Source organism: Pinus tabuliformis, chromosome 3_1 (assembly GCF_031772625.1).
Source record: "Pinus tabuliformis cultivar Carrire ecotype Pingquan chromosome 3_1, CPIR1, whole genome shotgun sequence".
Classification (NCBI taxonomy): domain Eukaryota; kingdom Viridiplantae; phylum Streptophyta; class Pinopsida; order Pinales; family Pinaceae; genus Pinus; species Pinus tabuliformis.
Window position 1 is genome coordinate 45658076 of NC_142301.1, and position 21915 is coordinate 45679990.

At 37.3% G+C, this 21915-nt stretch overlaps 1 pseudogene; it reads left to right on the forward strand.

Moving 5' to 3' along the window:
- The first annotated feature begins 2186 nt into the window (after nt 1-2186).
- On the forward strand, nt 2187-5314 carry LOC149185690 (pentatricopeptide repeat-containing protein At3g26782, mitochondrial pseudogene; annotated as a pseudogene).
- The last annotated feature ends 16601 nt before the right edge of the window (nt 5315-21915 follow it).

Genomic DNA, 21915 nt, shown 5'->3' on the forward strand with positions numbered 1-21915 from the left:
CAGAAATGCATGTTTTATGTCCTTGGATGAATGAACCAACACATGTTGTTTATTGTATGTATTTACATATGTGTATAAAATGTATATGATGTCTCTGTTGTCCTGAAAATCATATGAGACACATAAAATCTAGATGTTACCATGCACTGGTCTTGTAAGCAATCCGAAGTTGTCTCTAGAAGCGACAACACTATGTTCCATAATCTTCCATAATGAACAACCCTCTTCTTTGACTGTGCGAAACTTTGTGATGTTGTACCTTCCTTAACCTCTACACACACCAACTCTGCATCACAGTGATAGTCATTAAGTTATCGAATGCTCTTCCCTTTGCTTGATGATGAGGCGGCCATGCAGGTTGCTAGGTGGAGGTAGCCTACCCCATTCTTTGGTTTTTGCATGTTGTCCTCCCGAGGTTGCATTGATCACCTCGTTCATGCACCTTCCATGGGGAAATCGACTTTCAACAATTACAATGTAATTAGAATCTCAAATACTTTTTCATTTATAAACATTTCAACAATATTTAATTAATTACATAAAAGTGATAAAGTTTTTAAGAAATCACTTTTTATACAATGTAATTTAACATCAAACTTATCTTCTTCTTTTTTTCCAAATGGATAATTACTTGGGGCATAGTCAAGATTCAAAGCCAACTAGGCAACATCATTACCTTTAAGCTAGTGCCAACAACCCCTAAGCCAACACCTAATAGGAAACTTATGATTTAACAAAGGCCAATGAATCTGCCTAATTAAATAAAAATGGAATTTCACTCCACCTCTACCAAATTACTTTCTTAAAAAATAGTTAAAATATAATAATTTATATAATTCTTAATTAGTTTCTACTAATTTTTTTATAAATTATAAAATTAAATATATTTAAATTATATAAATAATGTATTTAATTTAAAAAAATAAAATAAAAACTTTTAAAAAATTATCAATAAAACTTTAAACTTTTAACCATATATTTTATTAAATAAAAATATTTTCATTAGTAAATTTGATGCGATTGATATATAAAAATCAAAGCTATTTTTATTATTTGCAAGCATTGAATTGCCCAAAAAAAACCTGCCATGGAAATTCAAAATTGTTATTCCATAAAATTGCTATTCCATAGCTTCTCATTAATGCAGACGAAATTCATTAAAATTGCTATTCCATAGCTTCTCATTAATGTAGACCAAATTCATTTAAGCTAAAAACTTTTTTGGGTTAAAAAATGAATAGCTTTGTTAAATATTAATATATTTTGATCGGAAAAACTTAAGGGCTCACAAAATTTAGGGATGTAGTAAAGGTCGATTTTGTGTTATAATTTTTTTTTAATTGGTAGAGGCTAGCTAGTTTATTGGATAGAAAAAGATTAATTCATTTATAATGGATACTTATCACTAAGAGTGTGTAAACCTCGATAAAACATAAACCGCCATTTAAATATTTACATTTAATAAAATAACTTTTATCCTAAACGAAGAATCATCCAACTTTGAAATTCACCGACTTAGAATTGTTCAATTTGTTCGAACGTTTTGAAAGCGATTTCAGATCCGTTAGTGATCACACATTGAAATCAAAAAAAACTATATGAATTCTGTAATTCCTCCGCATATCTATTATTAAATAGCATGCTGAAGGAGTCGAACAAAGGAGCATGTGATCAAGCAGCCATCGAACCTAAATTAAAACGATTCCGGTTGTCATTCCGTGAATTTTGATGAATCCTTTAACCACCTTAACACCTAACCAGACCACAGAAACCTAATTAGACCGCAGAAATCGAATCAAAGAATAAAATGGAAGAAAATTAAGGTTGTAGATTAAATTTTAACCCTTAAATTGAGAGTTCGACAAAGAATATCCCACTCATCCTAAATCTAGACCGTTCATATCATTTTTATTTTAAAAAAATCATTTTCTTCGTCCCCAATTCGAAAATAGGTAGGCCGCCGTAAGAATTTTAATCCTGTGCTCACGCTTAAACGATAAAATAGGACATAGTTTGCATAATAAAAACCCAAAAACATATATTTCCTAAACCTTAAACCAGGTGCTCGACAATAGATTGGATTTTACACTCTCCACATACACATTTGTAAAAAAACTCTTGACAAAAATATAAACGATAAAATCTCAAATGGTCCCCCACATCACACATATATATAAAATCTTGACACAAATATAAATGATAAAATCTCAAATGGTGTTGCTGATAATCGTTGGTTTTTAATAGTCCATAAACTTGCTTTTCGTAAACAGAAATCTCACTTCATATACTGACATGAATGCTTTTGTTCATAACCCACGGCTGTGACAGTGGCAACAATGGAATTGCTGCCATCATCCACAAGCCGAAACCATTTTCATGATGCCGGGCTAATCCCCGAGGCTGCTTCACCAAAGTGGAAGTCGGAAAGCAACAACATTAAACCACGTAATAAGCCCCATGACTCCAATTCGTATGCTTCTTTGTTTCAGGTATGCAAGAACACTAAACAACTGAAAGAAGTCCATGCGCACATGCTGAGAAGTGGAATTAAGCTCAACCAATCCCTAACTGTCAAACTGGTCAGCATGTATGCTACATATGGCAGCATGGAAAATGCCCATTTGATTTTTAGCACTTCATACAATCAAAATATTTACTCATGGAATGTCATGATAAGAGGTTATGCTACCCATGGGTTCTGTGAGGAAGCCCTTAGTTTGTATAGCCAAATGCGACAAGCAGGTATTCATCCAGACAAATTCACCTTCCCCGTTGTCCTCAAGGCATGTGCTGGCCTATCAGCTCTGCAGGAGGGCAAAGAGATTCATAATCACTTAATAAGACTTGGATTTGACTCAGATGTTTTTGTGGGAACTGCCTTGATAAATATGTACGCAAAATGTGGCAGCATAGAAGATGCACAGCAAGTGCTTGACAAAATGCCTACAAGAGATGTTGTTTCGTGGAGTGCAATGATTGCTGGGTATGTCCATAATGGATATTGGGGTGAGGCCCTGACGTTATTTCATCAAATGCAACAGGCAGGGATGGATCCCAACTCTGTCACCATGGTCAGTGTCCTCCAGGCATGTGCTCATCTAGGTGATCTGCAGCAAGGCAAGCTAATTCATGATCACATAAAACAAAGAGGCCCTCAGTCGGACATTTCTGTGGAGAATTCTCTTATGGACATGTATGCCAAATGTGGGAGTATAGAGTTTGCACAACGCTGGTTTGACAAAATTTCAAACAAGAATGTGGTTTCATGGAACATAATGATATCTGGGTATGTCCAGAATGGGCTTGCCATTGAGGCCTTGATACTCTTTCATAATATGGTGGCAGAAAACGTGACACCAAATTGTGTAACTGCGGCAATCGTGCTTCAAGCTTGTGCACATTCGGCATCATTGCAGCAAGGTATGTCAATACATGGTTACATTCTTAGAAGGCATTTGGAGGTCGATGTTTTTGTGGGAAATTCTCTGATAGATATGTATGTTAAATGTGGCAACATGGAGATGGCTCGGCAAGTTTTTGACAAAATGTTAAGAAGTGATGTAGTATCATGGAGTGCAATGATTACAGGGTATACCCAAAGTGGACATGCCAAAGAAGCCTTATCATTATTTCAGAAAATGCAACTAGAAGGGCTTCGGCCCAACTCCTTCACAATGGCGAGTGTGCTTCCTGCATGTGCTCATTTGAAAGCTTTGCCGGAAGGTAAGTGCATCCATGGTTGCATAATTAGAAGAGGATTTGAGTTTGATGTTGTTGTGAGCACTGCCCTCGTAGACATGTATGCTAAATGTGGGAGCATGGAGATTACAAACCAATTATTTAACAAGATGCTTGAAAGAGATTTAGCTTCCTGGAATGCAATGATTACGGGATATGCCCAGAATGGACAAGCCCATGAGGCCTTGACATTCTTTTACCATATGCAAGAGGCAGATTTGAAGCCTGACTCGGTCACCATTGTGGGTTTGCTCACTGCATGCTCACATTTGGCATCTCTGCAACGAGGTAATTCAATCAATGGTTACATAATTAGAAATGGGTTTGATTCAGATGTTATTGTGGGTACTGCCCTTATAGACATGTATGCCAAATGTGGGAATATAGATTTTGCACAGAGAGCATTTGACAAGATATCAAAGAGAGATGTGATTCCTTGGAGTGCAATGATTGCTGGGTATGGGATGCACGGGCATTGTGAAGAAGCCCTGCATCTATTTTCCAAAATGATAAATATAGGTATAAGACCGGACCATATCACCTTCCAATCAGTTTTATCTGCATGCAGTCATGCAGGTCTGGTGGATGAAGGTATTGGATACTTTGATTCTATGATTCAAGATTATTGCATCACGCCCAGTGTGGACCATTTTGCATGCATGATTGATCTTCTTGGCCGTGCTGGGCGTCTAAGTGAAGCACAAGAAATCATTGAAAGAATGCCATTAAAACCCAACATTAGTGTGTGGGGGGCCTTGCTTGGTGCCTGCAGAGTTCACCACAACATAAAGCTGGCCCAATATGTGGCTGAACGTCTTTTTGAATTAGACCCTAAAAATGTTGGCTATTATGTTCTACTTTCGAATATCTATGCTGCATCTGGGAGATGGAATGATGTAGCGAAGGTAAGGACGATGATGAAAGAACTGGGGCTGAGAAAAACACCAGGATGCAGTTCGATTTTGGTAAATAAGAGAGTTCATGCCTTCCTTGTTGGAGATAGATCACACCCTCAATCTGAGAATGTTTATGGAACTTTGGAGACCTTGGCTGGGCAGATGAAAGAGGCAGGGTACATACCCAACACTGACTTTGTGCTGCATGATGTGGAAGAGGAGGTGAAGGGACAAATGCTCAGCAGTCACAGTGAGAAGTTAGCCATTGCATTTGGGCTTATCAACACAAGCCCTAGCGCTGCTATAAGGATCACCAAAAACCTTCGTATGTGTGGTGACTGCCATAATGCTACCAAATTCATTTCCAAAATTGTAAGACGAGAAATTATTGTGAGGGATGCAAACCGTTTCCATTATTTCAGAAATGGATTTTGTTCCTGTAAGGATTATTGGTGACTCTAACAGAGGCAAGCAACAAACATAACTGCACAAAATAAACACCTATGATGTTGTGGGCCAGTTTGGGTTGCTTCTATTTTCACTACAATGTAACGTCTAGAAATCTAAGGTGTAACAAGCAAGTAACTAAAAAGCTGATGTGTAAGTTGCCTAGACTGATCATTGAATGAAATAATGAAAGCATTGTCTGCCATGAACTCTGGCAGATGTTTCTAAGATAATTCATAAATTAAAGTTCAAGGTTCTTCAGGTTTACGTATTGCTTCTATGCCTTTATTTCAGGCTCATCATATCTGATCGCTTTAACAAATCCCATCATGCGCTTTCTGAAATTTATAGGATGACTTAATGCTTTCTAAGTACAGTACCAAATTTTGTTTGAGTTGATTGATTTTATATCACTCTACATCATTATCATCTAATTCATTTCTCTTCATAGTTGTTTGTTGACATTATAATAGCTATGAAAACATGTTTAGGAGAGAAATCTCTCCAAAGACAAATACAGTTCTCTCTATAATCTTATGATTGTAAAGATCCTCTAAGCTTTTAGAGTTCAAAATAAAGTAACCAAAAATGTTTTCACAATTTTTATGTATCCTTATTCATGTGACACATTTTATTGTTGAAAAATGTTGTTTGAGAAAAAACTTCTGGCAAAGGTTCAATGTGAATGTGCACTAAGTGGTTCAAGAAATTTTTTTGATGACTATCTTGAAAAAGTGATCACTAATTCTATTTTGTAATTTCACTTGAAAATAAAATATAAAAATGAAGCCTTATGTTTTGAAGTAAACTAGTGTTAGGAATCTAAGAATTTAATATTAACTATACATCCCATGATTGAGATAGGTGGCAGCTAGGATTGAGAAGTAAACTAGTCTTAGGAATCGATGAATTTAATATTAACTATACATCCCATGATTGAGATAGGTGGCAGGTAGGATTGAGGACCCGATAGGAGATATTTCACACACATGATAAGAGCAAGAGAGTTGGAGGAAGGAAGAGTGCACCAAAAAGAGAAAAAGAGCAGATCTGCTAAAGAGACCAATAAGCACAACAGGCTATATATAGTCCATACCACTAGCTATATTTTCTTCATGCACAAGCCATACATATTCAAATTTAGCCATACAATGTATTGTTGGAGTGTGCTTCAGTGGTTGAGAGGGAGAAAGATCGATTGGTTGTCTAGGAAAGGTAGAAAAAGAGTGGGATGTATCATTGTAAATGTTAAGAATTAGAGTAAGCAAGACAAGACAAGCAAAGTGGCGGAAAAGGCCTTAAGCCATTCTCAAATTCATTGTATTTGTTGGAGAGCGTTTTGAGGATAGATCTTGGGATCATAGAGGAGCACCACATAGGAAAGTCAGCTAAGGGTCAGTGCTTAAGTTGCACTGAAACGAATACAGGGATAAATACGAATACGGGGTTTGAAATGGATACGGAAAATTTTCAAAAAATATAGATATGATAGAGAAAGGAAATGACACACATACACACACACACATATTTGTATATATAACAAAATAAGAATTTCATATTACCATTCATCTTTTATAATCTAGATTCTATATGTAAAAATACATAATCAATTATCATTTATCATCATCATCATTTTAGCGTAAACATTGTCATCATCATTAATGATTGTTATAACATTCATGATTCAACACATCATCAAGTTTTTGTTTCAAATTTCAATTATTAACATGATAAGTTACAACATCATCACCCAAATTAATAATGCACACTACATAGTACAAAATGAACTATGACTGATAGTCTACTATCAATATTCATAATTCATATGGCATATTATGGTATTCAATATTCATTGTTCAAAAGTTTAAAACATCATCATAAATTACATTTATATATAATCAAATATGTCTTCATTTATGTTACTAAGAACCACATCCTCTCCAGGAGTGGGAGCATTACTACCATGTCCATTTGAAGATCCAACTATTGGTGCCTCCTCATCAAACAAAGTCATATGAGACCTGACATTCAACGTCATAGCCAAGTCAAACAACTTTGGTTCAACATCCCATAGTTTGGTGGGCCCAAATTTGTATTTGTCTCTTGTATGATAAAAGGTGAAGGTTCAAATGAACATACACTAGTTCCTTAGCCTTCCTGGAACCCAATCTATTTCACTTCACCGAATGGATGAAGCCATATGTACTCTAGTTCATTTCTGCTGAAGAAGAACTAACAACTTGTGACAAGATCCTAATGGCCAATTTTTGGATATGTGGAAGTTCCCCACCACAGTACTTCCACCAATCAATTGGACTCAATCTGGTCTTGTCCCGCATACAATCAATATCAACATTGAAACCCTTTTCTCCCACAAAAAGAACAAACTTTGAACGAATCTGAATCCCAATTTCAAGATCTACAAAAATCTTTCTAAAATCTTGTTTAAATCCTTGTGAGACTTTTGGGTTTGCGATTCTTTCTGGATCTCTTAGCAACTCTGTAGAATAATATTTTGGATTCACTGCATAGGCCAAAAAGTGCAATGGGGTGGTCATCTTGTTCCATCTTTTGTCAATATATCTTTTACTTCTCTGTAAAAGACTTCTTCTGGATCCTTCTCCTTGGCATTTATAACCACCCTTATCTTCTCTATCATCAAATCAATGCCCTCATACACCTCTCCCAAATTAGGAATATTTGTGTCAAACATGCTGAGCAAATCCACAATTCGCTTACAAAATGCCAAGAGGTACTCCACCCTATCCCACCATTCATCATCAACAATGAATCTTTTCACTGTTTGTGCTCTTTTAGATTGGAATCGCCTCCATTGATTCCAAAGGGAACTCCATGCCATTGATTACAAAGAGAACTCCATGCCATTGATTGTAATGCTTCTTTCACCTACATAAGTCTTGTTAAGACTATGATGTGAGAGGCAAAACGAGTCTCAACAACCTATAAGTGCCAATATTTCAATAAATTAAAAAGCATAATTGATTTTGAATATCTATTATGATTCATGAATCATGACATTTGAGAATCCAATTTACATATTTGAATTAGAGTCATAGAAATTAGAATTTATGAAATAAACTTTAAAGTTTAAATGCCTTAAGGAGCTCCAACTTCGCAAATTCCTTGTAAATGCCTTGGGACATGTGGTGGTTTCTGATGAAGGCTTGAATTTCTTTTGCCTCTTCAAAAATAACTTGAATCCACTCAATTTATTTCTCCATCTTGCTCAACATGAGGTTTAATGAATGTACAACACAAAGGGTCTAGAAGATGTGTTGATATTTTCCTTCAATAATTAGGGCTGCTACTCTACACACAGTTGCATTATCAGTTATTACCTGGACAACATTTCCTGGCTCCACCATTTCAATTGCTTCAATCAAGATGTCAACAATGAATTGAGAATCTTTCAGTTTCCCCTCACAATCCAATTCCTTCAAAAACATTTCCCCCTTTGGGCTCTAAGCAATCACATTGATCAAAAGCATATTCCTTTGATCTTTCCATCCATCAAAAATGATGGACGCCCCTGAAATGTGTGTGCCATGAATTACAAATGGGGCTTAATTTAACCTCCAAATCTAACTTCTTAGCACTCAACATTGTAGTGTGAACCTTTTCATATATAGGGCTCTTGTACCCTTTTGGGGCTTCATTCACTGCTTTGATCGTCTTTGCCCAGTAAGTAGATTGCACAAGGTTAAAGGGAAGGCCATTTGCATAAATGCATTGAGCTATAATTGCATCATCGTCTTTCGAGCATCATTATTAAAACTATTTTCAAGCGGTCCCAAATTAGATCATTTTGAACCAGGGTTGCCAATTGCATAAGAGGAAAGTGGAGGCTTTGATGAAGATGATCCCAACGTTGTTGGTTGTTTGAATTGAGAAACAGGATTTGCCTCATTTTCTTTATCATTTGCCTCATCTTGTTCTTTTCGATATTTTACAAGTTTTTCCTTGCTTAAACCTTTTCCCTCTGTCCCATTCTCTTTAGGTGGGCCAATGCATATTCGAATCCCATTGCCTCTTAACCCAAGTAAATGTGCTTTAACCTGGGTGTATGATCCCTTAAACTCCTTTTGACACTCATTACAAACCCATGCCAATGATCCCCCTCCTTGGATCTTCCCTACAACAGTTACATATTTCCAAAGTGGTGACTTTGGATCAACTTTAGAGATAGATTCAATTTCTTGTTCCTCTCCCTCGCGAATGGTTGAACTTGATGTTGCCATGATGATGATGTAAATGGAACTGCAAAATAAAATTGACTATTACAAATTGCTCTAGTTAAAACTTAAAACTTGAAACTTCCATTTTAAAATTTCGTAAAATTTTAAACTCATTATTTTTCATTGTTAAGCATGGCAATGGTGTTTCTTCTAGGCTGGAAACAATACATATAGGTACTGTAACATATGTTATTTAAATTTTCTTTCAAGCAGTAGTCATATTAGAAATTTAGATGTAGTTTTTACATATCGAAGACTAGATTTTGTTTAATAAAGACTTAATGAATGTAGGCTACTAATTAACTTAATAATGGTAAGTTAAAACCACCAAGAAAGAAAGACTGCAATCTCTTAGTCCAACTTGCAATTAAGTGCTAAGTGCAACCATTGATAGAATTATGTTCTTCGTAAACATTTTAAAAATTACAATTAGATGAGTAATTGGCTGTGAAGAAAGTAGTATAAATTGGTGAATGGTGATGGAGAAAGTATAAGAACCAAACATTGTAAACATGTTCCTCATCTTGTCAAGCAATTACAAAAGGTATGAAAAGAGATGGACAATCTAAAGACTGAATCTTGTGTGTCATAAATGTGATCTATTCTATTCCTTTATTTTTTAATACATCCAGCAATATTTAATATAGTAAATTGTAATAGGCATCCCTAGTCACAAAAGTTGTAAACAATGATTTATTAAGAATTTAAAGCAACTCATAATAGCACACAATGGTAACTAGTTAAAATTTTTAACTTAAAAATTTAAAACAATTCAATGTTTTTGACTCTAGACTCTGCACTTAAAAATATGAAGCCTCCAACCTCAAGTAACGACATCTCCTCTCATGGCGGCTGAGGAATTGATTTAGTGAGGATTTAGGTGCTCATTGCTCGATCTATGGTGACAGTGTCAAAGCGAATTTCTGTAAATTGTGAGTCTGGAATTTGTACTATGCTCAAGTCCTTACCACGTCGGATCAGTGGTCACGACGACTCTAATAGCGAGTCAGTGGTCACAACGGCTCCAACAACATGGAATGATGAATTAGGCTCTATCCTATGGCGATGGCGGGATAGTGTTGAGTGGTCACAGTGACAACTCCTATAGGCTCCAACAACAGTTCAAATGTGGTTGGTTGATTAGGGAATCGACATTAGAGTAAATGCATCAAACTTTTGAAGCGAAACCTAAAAACTAAACCTCGGTCCCAATACTTTTAACATATTTAAGGTGGATTTGTTTTCGGAAATCTGAAAACGGATCACGATTTTCACGGATCCGTTTTTGGATTTTCAGAAATAGATCAAAAAAATTTAAAAACCCCCGAGATGCGTATCCACTCATAGAATTGGAGTCTCCAAATTTTTGAAAGGAAAAGAAAATGTTTTGGTGGCGTTTTGGAGGATCATTCTCGTTTCATAAATGGGCAACAATGTTTCCCATGGTACTAGTTATCACTTATAGTAAAAATAGGTTGTTTGTCAGCTTTGCACCCTAATGTAAATTTATAAATAAATAAGTTGCAATGTAATAGATAGAGATACATAGAGAAATATGTGCACACAAATGCGACTGCATATGTTTAGACATAGATATTTGAGTATTTTGATGATGTAATTGATGTTTTGTAAAGGTTTCACACTATTAAAGTTGATATATTAGGTTGGTAAGTCGCGATGGTTGAAATGTAATGGAGATTTTACAATATTATTAAAGATATGTTTTGGGTTAATTCTTGTTCATATACATAATGTGTTGAAATGTTTGTGTTTTTGTTTCATAGTTAATTCGCTTCATGATTATTTTCTTGTTGTGTGTCTCCTTCTTTTCCCTTCCGAGACTTGCAGACTTTCCTCAGGTGTCCTTTCTTCCCGCATTTCTAGCACACTATCACTGATCTAGACTTGGATTTTCCTTTTGTTGACTTACTGCGGTATCTAGGGCTCTTTCCTCTTTCCTTTTTTCTTCCCCTAGTCTCTGCAGTCAAAGCATTACCTGATGTCACACCGGAGCTTTTCCGTCACATTTCCTCGTTAAGGATTGCATCGACAACATCATCAAACTTTAAAGTACTAGATCCAGAGACAGAGTTACTAATGGCCATAACTAAACCATTCCAACTTTCTCGCAATAAGCACAGAAATAACAGAGCCCTAAGTTCATCATCAAAAGTTACCCCTACATAACTGATTGGTAACTGTATTAAATTCATTTAAATGATCAGCAACAGATCCACCTTCTGACATTTTCATATTAAATAAACGCTTCATAAGAAATACCTTATTTGAGGCTGAGGGTTTTTCATATAGTTTGGCCAATGTCAACATTAAACCCTCTGTTGTCGTTTCCTTTTAAATATTAAACGCTACCAACGCTGCTAGGCATAGCCGTATTGTTCCCAGTGCCTTTCTATCAAGAATATCCCATTCCGTGTTTATCATACTCGTCGGCTTCTTTGCTTTCCGCTCAATGGTTGGTACAGTTCTCTCTGATATAGATAATCTTCCATCTGCATCTTCCATAGATGGTAGTTTTGGTCATTAAATTTTTCGACCCTAAACCTACCATCTTCCGCCATTGCTCCCACTCGAACTAGGAACCCTTCTCTCCTGCGAGTTTATCAACCAAATAAACCTTCAACTCTGATACCAGTTGTTAGAAAATTATATATTACAGAGCAATGGAACACATAAAATATTGCATAAATATAAACACAGAAAACGCATAAAACAAGAGAGACACAGATATACATGGTTCACCTAGTTTGGGCTACGTCCATGAAGAAACAGACGGTACTTCCTTTTATATTATCCAACGAACTGAAGAGATACAACCTATAGCAGATCCGTTGTAATTCCCTCTTCACTCTCAATCTCCTCTCTCTTCCTCACTCCAAATACCGATCTACATAGACAATACAATTCCCTCATATATAGTGAGGGGTTTCCTTCTAGGGCAAAAAACCCTAAATTAAACATAACTTCTACCGTCAAATCTCCACCTAATGAATGGCCCAGATTGACTACGAAATTACAACATTTTACAAGGTAATTTTACATCTATTTTTAGCTTCGAGGGCGCTGCCCCCGATCCCCCCGCCAGGAGGGGGCTCCCAAAGGTCGCAGCTGCCCCCCCTTAGACCCCCCTGCAGCAAATATTTTACAGGCAGCATTGCCGCCCCATTACGAACTAGGGTCCAATGTGGCAATACCTTTGAATACAGAAGATACTCAGGCTCCACACCCAACACAAGGTCCCCTGGAGCAAAGTTCCAAGTCGAGTCTTTGAGTAGATCTCATAAAATCCCAGTCAAGTCTTTCACTTGATCTCGTAAATGAACCTTCATTCCATCCACCTAATAGCCACGAGTATTCTACTTAGGTGAATGCAATGAATCTTGGGGGGCATGCACCTAGAAATCGAGTCATCATGCTGGGGGCATGTAAACTGAATTCAAGCATAGTTCTTTGTTTTAAGCTTGTGTAAAAATGAAACTGAATCCAAGCATAGTTCCCTATGGTTCAAGCTTGTGTAAAAATGAACCCATCTCCATTTTAACCCTCGTGATTGTCATTCTATCAGCCTCTTCCGTCATATGAGCCTTCTTTTTCTCCTTCCATCATCACTATCTGCTTGGCCAATCATACCCTTTCACTTGTTTGTTTTACCCTTTTTGAGGAACAGTTGCAATGAGTGGTGTTATTAGCCAGCCTATTCACATAAATCAACATGTTTTGAGAAGTTCCAACATCACCAGAACTAGTTGCTATCCCAAACACCACTCGTTCCTCAAAATGGAGTCCTCTTTAATCTCTTTTCAGACTCTCTAAATATGAAAATATTGTCGAGTGCTTGTCCTTTTCAGCTCGTTAATGGATTGGAAACGACATCTACTCAATATAAGTTTAACCCTTTTTGGATTGACATAGATTATTTATGAAAAAGGAATACGTTGAACGAACATGGTCAATAGGTTCTCTCTCGTATTGTTTTATGCTTTTTTAGGCTTGAGAGACAAATCTACGAAAAATAACTTGTGGACTTTTCTTTTCGTCCCTTTTCAAACTCTCTAAACATGAAAAGGACCGAGTTATCTTTATCGTTAAACTTGTTAAAACATCAAATAGCGACAAACTTTTCTATCATAACAAGACCGAGTTTCACCTTTACTAGACTCGTTAAAACATCACATAGCGATGGATTCACCTGAAGGGTTTAATTATACAACAAGTATATGTTATCCTCCTCAAGATTGATAAAAAATAAAGAGGTAATGGTCAGCAATCACTGGGGAAAATGGAAAAAGTGGTAAACCACTTTTGGTAGCAGGTCGCTCTTGAACATGGCACTTTCACTTCATCATCATGACTATTTGGGTTGGGTTATTAGCTTGATGGTTATCATACCGTTGGTCTATCATACCATCCATCACTTTGTTTTGGGTCAATGCTACCAATTCATTTCAGTGTCACCGACATGTTCAAGAGAAGTCATTTAGTCAAAATTCATCCTTTGCAATACCATAAACCTTCATTTTCATGACCGCCATTCCTGAACCTTGTGTCGTCAATCAAATTCCATCTCCAAAATCATTACACTCAATTCGTGTAATTGATGTGGGATATATCAAGGCCCTCCTGCAACAAGTCACTTCTTGTCGACATCAACATATTATCCAAGAAGTTGACTTAGAAACACCCTTCCAATGCCTTGAGGCTTGCATACATCAATGGCAAGTTTCTGGCTTCCAACGATAGGTTGACATCACTGGCCTTCGACCGAAAGACTTTGTATGGTGTTCGACATCAAAACATCCATTCACACCATGCAGAATGTACTACAGTACCTTGAGGATCATTATCATTATCGGTGATTTCTCTCGTGTCTGTTAATGGCTTACATCATTGGCTAGTAATCAGACGATGTCTTCCCATGTTCAACTTCAGATCACATATTCACATGGTTAGACTCATACTTGAGTGAACAATTGAACGAGATAGAAGTCCCCGGATCTAGTTTCATCCATCTACGCTGCGATTTCAAGAAAAGTACCAAATCATCCATACAATGGCTTTACATTGATGGTCATTCTGATCATGGGTCTATATCTGTAGACTGTCTATGTACTTGTAATGAAAGTTTATATGCTGAGCATGGGTATGCCTTCCCTCAGCAATTCATGAGGAAAAATCAAAATATCATGATATTATGTATTGTAATCGATGTAGGTCACCAACCACTTCGAAACCTCCTCATCACATCGTAAAGCATATCACTCGACATTATTATTTTCGACTTCATGCTTTAGGGGGAAGCTATTACAGATCCATTTGGACACATCACTCCCATCATCCAGATCAGTGTTTTAGGGCTCATCAAACCCTAATTTCAGTTGCTACATGCCCAAAACAAGTCAACCTTTTGAATGCCTCCTTCCCAAACAATTTCATGGCCTAAAGACATCCTAAAATGACCTCTAGAGGGACCAATGCAGGTAGGGCCATGCAAGGGTGTGTTGCAGAGCAATTAAGTCCATGCCAGGGTGCTCTGCAGAGCACTTAGGCCCTCTTTGACCTGCGTTGGGCGAGTTTGAGCGAAATTAATATAGGTTTTGGGGAATATTCTTATCTTCTTGAGCCTTCTAAAAGATTACCACACTTATCATCTCTAATGAGCTCGAAAATGAATGAGGAATGAGTTAATATACCTCCTATCCTCTCATCCCTTCCTCCATGGAACTAATTCTAAGTATGGAAGGCCATTCAATACCCTCATTGATGACAAAACCTCCTCCATCTTCCTATAAATTGAGCACTCATCTAAGTGATCAGGGGATAGACTTTGATGAATTGTAAGGAGATAATGTTAGTTTGAGAATTGAGACTATTGTAAGTGTCATTATGCTTCCAGAATGTCATGCCTATGATTTGATGTGGATGGAACCAAAGCTGGAGGAGTGACTTCGAATCAGGCTTCATGGTTGTAATTCTTCCGTCTATTCAATAAAGTATTTACACCTTTTTCCATATGCTTATCTTGATATGCAATGCTTATATGTGTGAATGTATCTGATTCCATTTACTTGTAATCAATAAATATTTTGTTTTGATTGGTTCTTTGTCTTTTGTTGATGTTTACAGGTACTTCTCAAGCATGTTAAGTACAGGAAGGAGTGACAGCACAAATACAAAGGAGACTAGAGGAAAGTGAAAGTACAAGTAGGTCCTCTCATTCTCTTTGTCTTATCTATTATTTATAGAAAAAGGTTAAAGTGCTTTAAACTGTTGCTCTAGATATGGCTACTTATCTAGGGAATTAATATTTATCCGTAGATACCAAATTCTTCATAACACCATGTTAGCAAATTCCAAATCCAGTCCAAGTAATGCAAGATAGGGGTTACTATCATCCATAATTTCTATTACCTCAAAATCTGTAGTAGTGCGCACCCCTTCAATATCCATTGTAATGCCTAATAATCTTCTTAGAGGAACAATATTCTGTTGATTCGCCATTCTCAGTTGAATAGGTGACCATTGCAACTTCGGTTTACCCATTAGTTCCCATGTTTGCTTCGTCAAGACATTAGCTTCAGATCCCAGATCTAAAATAACTTGGTCCATATCATATTCTCCTATTTTTGCACTAAGCCTCATTTCTTTTGAAGTTCTCTTTTATCTATATATATTATTTACTTCATGCATTTCACTTTGGGGTACTTCCTTAGATGCACAGGAGTCTATCAATTCCTACAGTCCTTCTACAACTTTTTGGTTTCTCAACAACTTCATACAAGTTTGTAGGAAAGATTTTAAAATACCTAGATCCATATCTTGTGTCGCAACTACTATTATGTCATTTTTATTCTTTTGCTTCAGTTGCGCGCTAGATGTCGAAGCTCCTGCATCCATAAAGCTTCACTTTGCCTCCATAAATACTTCTTTTTCCTTATGAATATCAAACATTGGTGCTTTCTCTGTAGTCTTTCTAACCCATGTATCTTCAACTACCTTATTCGCATCTGTTTTTTCATTTCCCATCGCAACTCCACTCCTTGTTACAATATTGATGTGAGGTTCATCTATCCTCGGATCTGCAGTCATCATCTGAATTTTCTGGGTCAGCTATGGATTCTTCTTTTCTTGCATTTTTTCTATAAGTACTAGACACTCTTCTATTACATGATCAAATTCTTTACAATATTTACAAGTCATAATCGGATTCTAACAATCTCTTGCAAAGTGACCTGCCTGGCCGTAGTTATAAAAAATAATTGGACCTCGACCTCGACCAGCTCTACCACCTCAACCTCGACCAGCTCTGCCACCTTGACCTCGTCCTGCATAGCCACCTTGACCACCACGCTTTCCACTTCCTTTGTGTCCTTGTTCTTTGGCTTGCATTCTATATGTATCAGCACCATGATCCATCATCAATTCATAGGCTCGACAGTTATTTTCATCATGCCCCACCGATTTACAGAACTTGCAAAATAAATTCTTCACGGTATGAACATATTTTTGTAACAAATAGAAATATTCAAAGCGATGTTCACCTCTATTTCTTCATATCTCGCACCATAAACTAGATCCAGCATTCAAAAGATTAGGTGCTCCACTCGTTATGTAATTTCTGAAGATATGACATTTCTCTTTAGAGTGACCTTCTGCTTTGCATTTTTTACACCAGACCTCTTCGCAAACTTCTTTACTTTTCGTCATGTCCTATAACTGTAGAGTCAAATTCGCCAACTAACTTTGTATCTACTGCATACCCACATTTGTATCACCTATCGGCAAAGCTTCTAACTTCATTGCCAACTCCAAAGCTTCGGCTTGAGTCTCTTTTTTTTCTTGTCAAAGGTAATCTGATGTGTAGCAACAGCACAATGATCAACCATTCTTTGTGTTGTTGTAGAGCTATATCAAAGCTCACTTGATCCAAAAATACCTTGAACCTTTGATCAAATTCCCATACTGACTTAGTCAGCCTTTGTTTGATCTTCTTTAGTTTTGTGATGCACTGCAACTCGAATTTTTGTTTCTTGAATTATTTTACCAACGCTTATTTAATGTCTGTGTAAGACCTGGTTTGGTTGCTAAAATATTTCATATACCAATTTAATTCTCGATCTCTTAATGTTGTGGCGAGTTGCGCATTTTTCCCATTTTCGTCATGGACCTGATTCGCGGTCCATACTACTTCGCATAAGAACCAAAATTTCTCTCGATCCTATAATCCAGTTCCTTTTAATATCAGCAACTTAATATCATCGGCCATCATTTTTCTTGGAGGGAGAAGGGGAGGGGGTAGGGGGGTAGGGGGATAAGGGGTGGGGAAAACCAAAATTTGTCTGACTCTAGCAAGATTCAAGCTTCTGCACACTGTTGTCCTAGGTTGTCATTGATGTCAATATGGCAATATTCTAGATACTAGAGGATGACATGAAGCCAAGGGGAAGTCGAGTGACCCATGAAGAGACAAGAGCAAGGCCATCAGGATAGCCAAGCCATAAGCAAGAGGAGTTACCAAAGGAGGCATATCAAAGCATATTACAGGATATCAGAGCAAGAAAAGCATTCATATATGCAAGGAGGTCTTTGAAAGACACTACCAAGCCAGAGGAGCCACATTGGAGCAAGAGGAGCTACATGAGGAGCCATATATATATATATATGTAATATATATATGCCAAAGCTAAGTGCTCAGAGCTATAGAAGCAAACATAGCGAGTAGAACAGAGCATATATATATGCCATATATATGCCAAAGAAGAGGAGCAGACAAAGCAAACAGAGGATTCAAACAGCCATCGGAGCAATAGAGGAACAAGTAGAGCCATCGAAGCAACAGACGAACAAGTAGAGCCATCAGAGCAACAGAGGACACAAACATCCATCGGAGGAAGTAGACAGAGCCATTAGAGGAGCAATATATATATACAGGGTTAAAGGAAACAGTGGAGCAATATATATATGCAGGGTTAAAGGAGTGGAGAATATATATATAAATAGGCAAATGCATTATCGGAGGAGAAAACCTTATCTATATATATATATATATATATATATATATATATATATATATATATATATATGCATAACCTTATATATATATATGCAAATGGAGGCCAAAAAAACCCATATATATATATAGGCTTAACACTATCAGCGGCCAAAACTATGAATCCCCAGAAAATACACTATCGGAGGCCAAAACTCACATATATATGCCTTTACACTATCGGAGGCAGCAAGCGGACTTGAAACCTTATACACGGGAGTGTTGAGTCGTAGCGGGTCCGGCACACAATATCGCATCGGGACTTCGAGAGCAGAAGTCAGTGTTAAGCAGCTCCTTTGTGATCACCGATAGCGATACATATATATGTGGACCTGCCGCAACATTGCAATATAAGTTAATCTATTATCACATCCGTCACAATTGCATATGTTATGAAGCCTTGTTACACCCAAGCGTCGATTGCGATGAACATTGCAGACCCGATGCGACATCACAACTTGGCTTAATATAATATCGCGTCCAGTGGTGGATCGGCCATCGGCCATCGGCGGTGTCATGGGCTCAACATATAAAGGACTGTCAGGAATCGTGAATTGCCGATTACGATTTAAGCTACATATCCGATACAGTTTAGATGCGGATGTAATATTGCTTGAAGTCCGCCCCTTAGTCTTTTGGACTGTTTTTCTCATATTCTCTATGTAATTAAATATTTGTCTTGCGCGGGGTGTTTTAGGACAAAAGGCTTATGATAATTGTTCTGAAGGTTCAGGAGGCTGAATGTCAGTTAAATGGGCTGATTCAAGCCGATTGCAATTGTGATAGGACGTGGCAAGTCCATTAAACATAAATCTCTTTGTATGTCGGCTATCATTATCAAAAGGAGCGACGTTATAGTTTCAACTAGGAATACATGTTCTCCGTGGATTATTCGACACTCTCTGATAAATTAATGTGTCCTAGAGCACGAAGAGACAAAGGAACCTACAGCGATAGACAAGCAAGCATTGAGGAAGCAGAAGCGTCGGGGAAGAAAGGAAATCTAAGACAAAGGCATGGGGAACGGATAAAAACAAAAAAAACAAAGAACAACGAGGTGTTGAATGTTGTTTAAGGGCCGTTGAATGCTGTGGAAAATAAGTTGGAGGAGACATAGGCAGTGAGAGGATCCAGCAGAACAAAAAGAAGGTCGGAGGGGAGAAGTAGTCAGCATAGTACATAAGCTTGAACATGAAGTTGTTCTTTATGCAGAGCTTAGTGCAGCTAACAGTAGACTGACTAAAGATGTGTGAAGTCATTATCAAAGAGCATGAAGGCTATTGGAGACAATGAGTGGGCAGTGTGCAGAGTTGTAAAGACTTTCTTCATAAGAATACTGGTTGTCATTGATACTGTAGCATGGACACTACAGTGAAGCTATAAACAGACAGAACTCAGTAGAGAAGAGTTCTGGGAGCAGAACATTACTATCAAATGTGCTTTGACAAGCTTGGATCAGAACCCTTGGGGCTGGTGCCTCAGAAGTAAGTAGGATAGGATTCCTTGGGGTTGATGCCTCAAAAGTAAGAGGGATTGGAGTCCCTGGGATTTGGTGCCTCAAAGAAAGAAGGATAGGAGTCCTTGCAGTTGATGCCTCAAAAGTGAGATGGATTAGAGTCCCTGGGATTTGGTGCCTCAGAGATAGGAAGGATAGGAGTCTTGTGGACTGGTGTCTCAGGAACTGGAAGGATTGAAATCCTTGGGAGTTGGTGCTCCTAAGTCCAAAACTAGTGTCTTGGCGAAATAGAGTTGGAGCTCTAGAGGTTGGAGCCTCACAAAATTCCAAGTTGGTGCTTGGCAACTAATTGCAACCATCTACATATTGTATCTATTTTACTGCATAATTTATATTAATAAAAGCATTTATTCTTGTTGTTCATCTTGTGTTCTGAATATATATGTTTTAACTGGTAAAACAATAGTCGGAAAAAGAAATACTGATTCACCCCCCCTTAGTATTTCTAACAATTGGTATCAGAGCAAGTACCTTCATTCAAAGCTTAACAACTTGAAGGTCGACCTTTAGAACACAAATGGCGAAGTCAAGAAATAAAGTCTCCAATCCTCCTAAGGATGTGTCTCCCTCTACTACTAAAATAGAAGACAATCAATTTGAGGAGGCTCCAAGGCTCAATGGGAACTTTAATAAATTGGAAGCAAGAATGAGTAATTTCTTACAAACTCAAGGCATCGAAATCTGGAAATCAGTGATTGATGATAGCAGGATGGATAGAGAATCCAAGGAGTACAATGCAAAAGCAGTAAAGGAAATCTTGAATGGGCTACCTGATTCTATAATGAACAATCTAGGAAAAGATTCATCAGCAAAGGGCATATGTGATAAACTTCATGATCTTCACTCAAAAGGAGCATTGACCATGACCATCAGTCAAGAAGATGATGGAAATCAAGAAGGAAATCCAAAACCCATCATAGAAGCTGAACATGAGAATGATGCCATCAAGGCTAAAACAGGCCTAGAAGATGAAGAGAATGAAAAATACTTTGTAGAAGATCTCCTCGCTCAACTTATGACTGCCATGGAAGAGGTTAACAATTTGGAAAAGGAAAATGAGGCACTTAATAAGATAGCTCCATTTGGTGACCAAGATCAAACAAGAAAGAAAGTTGACCTCATCAAGTTTCAAGTACAAGAAAGGGATGAAGAGCTTGTCAAGCTTAAGAAGGAATTTCATCAAAGCAAAAGAAATCATCATGAAGAAGTCATATACATGACAAATCAATTGAATAAAGCAAAGAAGCAAGAAGATACCTTGTCAAGTCAACTTGAACAAAGGCACAAGAGCTTGAACAAACTTGAAGAAGAGATTGGTCAATACAAGGTAAAGGTCTCCTCTCTCAAGTCTCAACTACAAGAAGCCAGTAAACAAGTACAAGGAGCTGAGAAGACAAAGGAAACATTGGAAGTCATAGAAGGATAGGCTAAAACATGTAAAGCTACAAGGATCAAGGAAGAAATGGAGAGCAGTCAAGCAAAGAATGAAGAAATCTTCAAAATGAAGTCAGATATCATCTCCCTTAAAATAGTAGCAGATGAAGCTACTCATAGCAAGGAAGAAATTGAGAAACAACTTGCCAAGAAGAATAATGTAGAAATTCCCACCTGTAGATCACCTGATAATGCAATAGACTAAAGAAAAATACTTGATCTACTTCTACAACCAATTTATTAGAAGCTTAATCGAATATGAGAAGCATAAATAAGAACACATATAACTGATAAAAATGAATCAATCACACATAACACAGAAGATATAACTCGGGGAAAGCCTCAGCCTAAAACCCCAACTCTGTATTATCATACAAGTGGAAATATAGCCAGTATTACAAAAAGAATCAGCTCAAAAGATATCTTGCTCTCTCTGCAATACCTTTGTTGCTCATAGACATTCAAAGGCCTTTATCTAACCTTTGTTCTACCCTCCAAACCTCCTATTTCTTTGCGCAATTCTGATTGGGGTCCAGTGTAGCCACTTGTGTGAATTGGCCTCTT